The sequence below is a fragment of the Taeniopygia guttata genome, chromosome 32, assembly GCF_048771995.1.
Source record: "Taeniopygia guttata chromosome 32, bTaeGut7.mat, whole genome shotgun sequence".
NCBI lineage: Eukaryota > Metazoa > Chordata > Aves > Passeriformes > Estrildidae > Taeniopygia > Taeniopygia guttata.
In genome coordinates this window covers 3,244,914-3,252,482 of record NC_133057.1, presented here as the reverse complement: position 1 = coordinate 3,252,482, position 7,569 = coordinate 3,244,914, and the positions used below count along the sequence as shown (strand labels likewise).

The 7,569-nt window shown below is 51.8% G+C and overlaps 1 long non-coding RNA gene across 1 annotated transcript; it reads left to right on the top strand.

Moving 5' to 3' along the window:
* The first annotated feature begins 469 nt into the window (after window positions 1–469).
* LOC140681206 (uncharacterized) lies at window positions 470–1,135 on the top strand. The gene is made up of 2 exons (XR_012052444.1): window positions 470–562; window positions 994–1,135. It is a non-coding gene; the product is annotated as an uncharacterized lncRNA (long non-coding RNA).
* The last annotated feature ends 6,434 nt before the right edge of the window (window positions 1,136–7,569 follow it).

Sequence of the window (7,569 nt, the reverse complement as noted above, 5' to 3'; positions counted from 1 at the left end):
CACAGCTCTGGGCACAGCCAGCATGGCCTGGGCTCTGTGGGCAGCTGGGACAAGGGGACAGCAGCCTTCAGCTGACGGGTGGTTTCTGGTTTCTCTCCTTGCAGCCGGGCTCTGCGGGTGCTGAGGCTGCTCTGGGCTCTGCCAGGGCTCTGCTGGGCTCTGCCCTGGGCACAGCTGGGCTGGCTGTGCCCTCACATTGCTCTGAGAGCTTTGCATCAGACAAGCCTATTCCGAGCACAGTGCCTGAGCTTTCTGCTTTGGCAGGTGAGTGACACTCCCCTGCAGGCCAGGAGATTGCAGCTGGGGACACACATCCAATTGGCAAGGACCCAAACTCTTCACTGTCCCAGCTGAACCCCTGAATCTCCGCAGGAATGCCTGGATCTCCACTATTCATTCTTCATTTCTTTTTGGCTGGAATCGTGCAGTTGCACTTTCTTCCTCCTCTAGACGTGCCACGAGTGGCCAAAGCTGGCAAGTGAGCCGTGTTCCTGAGGCAGTGCAGTCTGGAGCTGATGGATGGAGAATTGCCCTTCCCACTTCCAAACCAGAGCAAAAAGCCGTAAGTGGAATTTTTCATCTGTAAGAAACCCCTGACAATTTCAGAGGGAATGTGCAGCTCATTCACAGAGTGAGAAGGAAGGTCATCTTCTAAAAGATTTGGGGTTTGACGGAGTTTAGATTCCCAGTCCTGCCTGGAGCTGGAAGGGCCCCAATCAATTTCCTATTGCTTTGACCACAATTTAAAATAACAATGTTGGAAACAAACCCCAAAAACTGTAAAAAAGGCTGTTGAGGTCAGTAAGATGGATCCATGCCATCAGCACATTTACAATGTAAATAACTGAGTTCTCTTTTTAAAAAGATCATTTACCTCTTAATGCAAAGTTACAGAAGTTGTTTCACTAGCACTTGGATTTTACTTGTATCTTTTACAATTCATCTAATTGTTTGTTTTTTTTTTTTCTTTACCTTTTTTTTTTCTTTAAATAGAGGTCCTGGCCCTCTTCCAGCCAAAGGGGAAAGGGCCCCACCAAGCCTTGTTACCCACAGACAACATGATAAAGCTGAACAATAAAGGACCTTGGAGCATTATACTGTAATTAAAAAGGTGCCAGCTCCATGGACAACAGAATTATTGTTCCTAACTTGAATGAGATTGAGCAAAAAGAATGAAGAACGGTGTCACTAAAGTACTACTGACGTTTGCCAAAACACTTCCAGAGTTTCACCAAGAGATCAGTCATCAAAATGTTTTGGAAATTTAAAGACCAAGGTAGCCAAAGCACTCAGTGTCACTAATTGCTGGGTATGTTCTCAGCTGAAGTTGGGAGGAATGGGGTTCCCTTGGAGGGCCCACCCTGTGGGGTGGCCAGAACTCTGTCAATGGGCTCTGCCTCGTAACGGAGTCAATGAAGGGACAGTTACAGAAACCTGTGCTGTGGGACACGGGAATACAATGATCCGTGTGACAGGATTCACTCAGATTTCCCGTCAGGAGAAACCAAACCCTGTTACAGTTATAGAGGCTACAGTGTCAGAAGATTTCTGTGCTTTACCATCACTCCCATTGTCAGTAGAACTTGGGGTGCTGCAGCTGGTCAGTGTCAGTGTCTCACCACTCCCAGCTGCAGGGCCCCCATTTAGGGTCCTTCAGCAACGACCACACTGAAGAGTTAGGGCCCAGAGAACATTTTCCACCCAAAGAGTGCCTTGGGTTTCAGCAAGTAAAAGATTCTGGTTCACCCTGTGCCCCATGTGCGCTGCCCTGTCCCGTGGAGTTTACATGAATGAGCTGACAGGATTATTAGAAGAGGTAGTAAATGATACTGTTAAAATGTCCAATAGCACATTGGATTATTAGAAGAGGTAGCAAATGATACTGTCAAAATGTCCAATAGCACATCCTATGAGCTCCAACAAACACAAATGGGGACTCCAGAGAACCGCATGGCCTTGGATTATCCGCTTGCTGGCCAAGGAGGAACCTGGGCTATCAGGAGACGGGGATGTTGCACTGCTAGCAGTGATGGGTTTGAAGGCCAACAGTCAGGAATCACCTTGACAGAAAGAGCAGTAGAAGAGTGGCAGAAAGAAGAAAATTCTTCTTGGTGGGATTGGCTTCGTGGCTGCCAAATTAGAGGCTGCTGTGAAATGCATTCATGGCAGTGCCTGTCATCATTGCAGTGTGTGCAATTGGTGAGTTGCTGTGACACTTTGTGCTGGGAAGTGGAGTATTGGGACCTTTCTTAAAAGAGACAGTCTCAAGAAAAGAGAGGCATTTGATAAATAACGGAGAATAGAAACTATTAAGGCATGTTTTAAAAGGAACGTGAATAGCTCTGAGTAATGAAGTTAAACTGCACTTAATTGTAGAACAAGAGGAGATGCCTTTATGCCTAATACCTAAATCTAAGCTGTGTTACTGAAAGAATTATTACAAAGGTTGTAGTTGATTGTAGGTCTCAGGACCGATCAAAGTACCAAGGCCTGAACAGGTTGTGATCAAGGCCTGAACAGGCCCTGAGGCAAAGCTCACCTCTAGATGAACCTCCCAAGCAAATGTTGTATTTGTATCCACTCACTAACGAAGCATGATTAACAACATGATCAATGTATATGTTCCTTGATAAAACATGGATTTATATTTCTGTATTTAGAAACAGACAAGGCCCCATCTGGCCTTGTTTGGGGGTGAAGGATCAAAGTCAACTCCCTTGGTTCCTCCTTCAGCCCTGGCCAGGCTTTGGGAGCAAGCAGTCAGGAGAATGAAAGCAGATGTTCTCGCAGTGGCAGTGGTGCCAGCTTGTTTGTTTAACAGTGTAAAAGCTGGGTCCTCTCACAGCTTTGGGCTTGGAGCCTCATTGCTTGCAGAGGTGGAGGCACCTGCAGGAATTCCCAGTGTCTGGGAGTGGCTCTCCAGTCCTTGGCTTCCCCCAGCTGATGTGTGGCTGTGGATGATGGTAAAGCCTGAGGCTAACTGGTGATGGATCTTTCCTTAATCACTCCAGGCAATCTCTGGTAGCAATGACTGGATGCATTGCTGAGCTTCTTTTGTAATGCTTTGCTAATGATGATGTGCTTTGCTGAGCTTATCCTTTTGTAATTCTTTGCAGCTGTGCATGATATAAATTACACAATTCCTTCAGTTGGTGTCTGTCTTTGGTGCTGACCCTGCCCACTGGTGAAACAGGGCCCCCTCCAGCCTAGAGTGTTACCTGGGAAGAGAAGAGCCATCACTCCAAATGTCCCCCCTTCCTCCTTGTTCCCCCCACTTTATACCCTGAGCATGATGCCCTATGGTCTGGGGTATCCCCGGGGTCAGTGGGGGTCACCTGTCCTGGCTGTGTCCCCTCCCAAGCTCCCCCGCAGCCCCAGCCCCTCTCCAGAGTGGGCAGAGGAGGGGCAGGCCAGGCTTTGGCTCAGTGGGAGCTCAGCAAGAACAAAAGCATCTCTGTGTGCCCAGCCCTGTGCCCAGCACCCGGCCCAGCAGCAGCGTCTCAGTGCCAGGGTCTGTGCCATCAGTCCCTGCCAGGGGTTTCCATGGCACCTGCCAGGCCAGGTGACCCAGGTGTGGTGTCCCAGTGAGGGCTGCCATGCAAACAGTGCCCAGCACTGCCCCTTTCTGTCTTCCTGACCTGGCCTTGGCCCTGGCCCTGCTGTTTGCTGCAGGTTCCGCGGCGCCTGACCGGCCCGCGCGGCACAGGGCAGGCGGCCACGGCACAGACCCACAGCAAGGGCTCCCCTCTGGCTCTGGGCAGTGACACCAGCCCTGAGCAATGGGCTGGCGCACTGGGGTCAGTGCGGTGTCCATGGCAGCAGTCCCTTACAATGGCCCAGTGCAGGTTGGGATGATGATCCACCCTCACAGCCGGCCCAGGGCAGGTGTGCGGTGCCCTTCCCCACAGCCTGTCTGCACAGAAGCACTTCCAGGGCTCTCTGCATTTCCCTTCCTTCACTCTTGAGTCACTCACACACCTCTCAGTGACCCACTGGGAGCTTTGAGCTGCAAGGAGTGCAAAGCTGGTCTGTCCTTCAGGAGTGGCTCTAATTCTGCCCTGAGCCAACTCTGCATTTGTGTTCATTGCAGATCTTCCTGTGTGTCTACATCATTCCTTGCAGGGCTCTGCCTTGGGGAAGGGGAACCTTCTTGGAGGTACCTAGGGCTTGGCACACACTTGAGGAGTGTGTCTGTTTTAAATGGGGAAGCTTAGGAGTTTTAGATTGCTTCAAAAAATAAAAGAAGAAAACCCCTCTTTGCATGAGCGCAGCCAGTTCTCCAAGCACAGCAGGTCCCAGGTGACTGAGCAGAGACAGGACGGGCTTGGGCTATGTGGGGCAAGGTTGTCCACACTGCCTCAGACCTCCAGGCACAGCTTCTCTGACTAGGCCAGACATCCTCAGGAGAGTCCCTGGGCCAATATCATTTACTGAATGCTGCAGCCACCTCTGCTCTAAATAGAACAGTCATAAAATATACTCTTCAAAGAGGAATGTGGATTTATTGGAAGCTCTTGCAAATAGTTTTCCATCAGTATTGTAGGAAACCTTCCTAATGGACTGCACTAGAGCAGAGGGAAATCAGGGCAGAGCCATGGTTTGTCAGGACTTGCTTGATCCCAATGAGCCCCGTGGTGCATTTAGAGCTGAGCCCTGGAAGCTCAGGGCCTGAGAGGAGATTGCGCCAACCTAACCAGGAGTCAAAATCAGAGGAAAAACCCAAAGTGTCTCAAAGCATGAATGGGTCCCCTGAGGTCCATCCACACAGACCCCTCATGGACTTGTTGGAGGAGAGAATTGGAGGTCAGGATGGCACAAACCTCTCAGAGACTCAGTGTGGGAAGGAAAAAGGGAAGTACCTTAAAAGAACTGCAGTACCTTGAAGCATTAATGAGCCCCACTGAGTGTTGTTCCTGAAAACAGAGACTAATTCCAGCAGATCATTGCAGGCCATGATTGCACAAACCTCTCAGGACTCCAAGGCAAAAGCCCAAGTCCTTTGAAGAACCTGCCGTCCCTGGGAGCATGAAGGAGGGCCCAGGGCCATTCCTGACCAAGGCTCCCCAGGGCCTCTTCCCAGCAGCTCCCTGAGGCCAGGAGTGCAGGGAGGCAGAGGCTCTGTGTAGGCAGCTCAGCTGCTGAGCAGAGCCTGGGCTGGCTGGAGGCAGCAGAAAGGCCAAGGCCTGAGCCCCAGCCCCAGGGAAGGCAGATCCTGTCCCTCCCCGCCTGCTCAGGGCTCTGCCGGGAGCACTGGCATAGGGAGGGATGCTGAGGGCAGGACAAGGGATGGCAGTGCCCAGCCTGGCTGGGGCTGTGCCAGGAGGCCCCAGTGCCTCAGGACAAGGTGTCTCCTCCTCACAGCCCTTGGTGGCAAGACGCTGCTGTGCCCCAGGGCACCAAGGCCTGGCTTCTCCTGGGCACTGCCAGCCTTGCCAGGGCCCTTGGCCATGTCCAGCACAGCTTGTCCTGCGCTGTCCCACAGCTGCTGCTGTGTCCCTGCAGGCTGCACACTCCCATCTCTCTGCCCCCCGGGCCCTGCCCTGCCATTGCCAGCCCTGCCCTGCCCCTGCCATGCCCAGGGCATGTCTGCAATTCCCCCAGGCAATGGGTGGGGGTGGGCAAGTGTTCCTGAGGGCACAGGGAGGGGACAGCTGGGCTGGACTGACCCAAGGGATCTCGCATTCCATGCAATGTCATGGTCAGCAATAAACTGAGGGAAAGGAAGGGCATAGGGCTGGCAGGGAGGGCTGTGGATGTTTTCTACCAAGACATTTCTCATACAAAACACAAAGTACATGTTCTTTATCCCTTCCTGCCAGGAGGTGGCTGGACATTGTCTGCTGATGGGAATCAGCAATAGAGGATTGATCTCATTTGTTGTTTCTTTGCTTCCACCTGTGGCCTTTGCCTTTTGAGGCCCTTGCTGAGGAGGGTGTAGAAGCCCAGAAGATCAGGACCTGGTCTGCATGTCCCAAACATCAAAAACTGGATGGCTGTGGGACCAACCAAGTATTGGTAAGAACAGCCAAGATTTCTTGGCAATAACACATTGTGAGGAAGAACAGGCTGTGTCTGCAGAAGGGGCCATGCAGATAAAGGCAGAACTTTTCCAGGACAAACATCCTTGCTCTGGCTCCTGGGCATAAGCACGACATGGCCCAAGTGCAGGAATGAGAAGTGGGCATGGACTGTGGGGCGATCAAGACCACCAAAGACCCCCAAAGCCTCCGAGCCATTTAGAGAAAGGTTCAGCAGAACAAACAGCACATGATAAGTCATTTGCACAGAAAGTGAGACACTTATCGCCAGGGCAGGAAAAAGTGTTCGGTGAAGAGGTCCTCCCACCAAGGCCAGGCACATTTGTGCCCCAGCACCCTGGACATCCCATTGGCTGGATCAATACTGAAACCAGGACTGGGGATCTCTTCTTCTCTCTCTCTTGTTTTCTCTCTGCTCCTCTGATTCATGTCAGTCTCTTTCTCTCTTGTCTCTGTCTCTCCTCTCTTTCACCTTTCCTCTTGTGCCTTTGTACAAAACCTACTGACATGCCCTTTTATAGCTCAGGGACTGACATCCCAATTTCTATGCTAAATGCATAATGAATTAATAAAACTTTATAGGCCTTTGTGGACTCTCTGAGCTTTTTAATTTCTTTCAGCCATGAGCATCTACAAAACCTGAGTGTTTCCTTTGCCTTAAGTTTGGGAGATCACAGAGAGAGAGGGAGAAAGAGGCCCCTGATGGCCTCACACATTTAACCCGCCAGTGTCGTTTTGCTCAGCTTTTCTCTAGCAGGCAGCATTAACCAGATGCAGCTGCGCAAGGGTTTCCAGAAATTTGGCATCATCCACAAAGGACTTGGAAGTGCATTTTGTCCCATGGCACAGGAAATATATGAATATTCCATTGTAGTCAAGGGCTGGTCACTGCGGGATGTTACCCGGGCGTGGCTGCCAAGAGGACTCTGTTCCATGAACGACATTTGACCCTCATTGTTCAGCCAAATTCCCATTCACCCCATGTTCCATTCCTTCAGCCCATCTTTCTCCTATCTGGCTCTGAGGAGAGCCAGCAGACCATGTCACAGACCCTGCTAAGGTCTGGGCAAACAACATCCCCTTCTTTTCCCTGCCACGTGTGTTCTGCAGTCCCTGCCTTGTGCTGCCAGTGCCTGGAATGGCTGCAGGAGGATTTGCCACATCCCCTTCCCTGCTGAGCCTGACCAGTCTGTGACTGTCCCCATCCCCTCCCTGCCCTGTTTGCAGACTGGTTCTATGTGTGCCCTTCCCAAGTGCCCAGGACCCTCTGGGATGGCTCTGGCCTTTCCAGGGGCTTTGAGAGAGGTCTCACCGTGACACTGCCCAGCCTTCTCAACATCCCTGACACCAAAGGCCTCTGCCACATCCCTCAGTTCCAGGTCAGTGCCCAGGGCACAGCACGGCCCTGTCCAGGTCCTCAGGGTGGTTCAAAAGGGAGGCAGCTGTGACCTCTCCCTGCAGACCCACCACTCTCATGTCCCTCTGTGCTGTGGCTGTCCTGAGCATTTCCCCTGGAGCCTCCCTGCCCTGG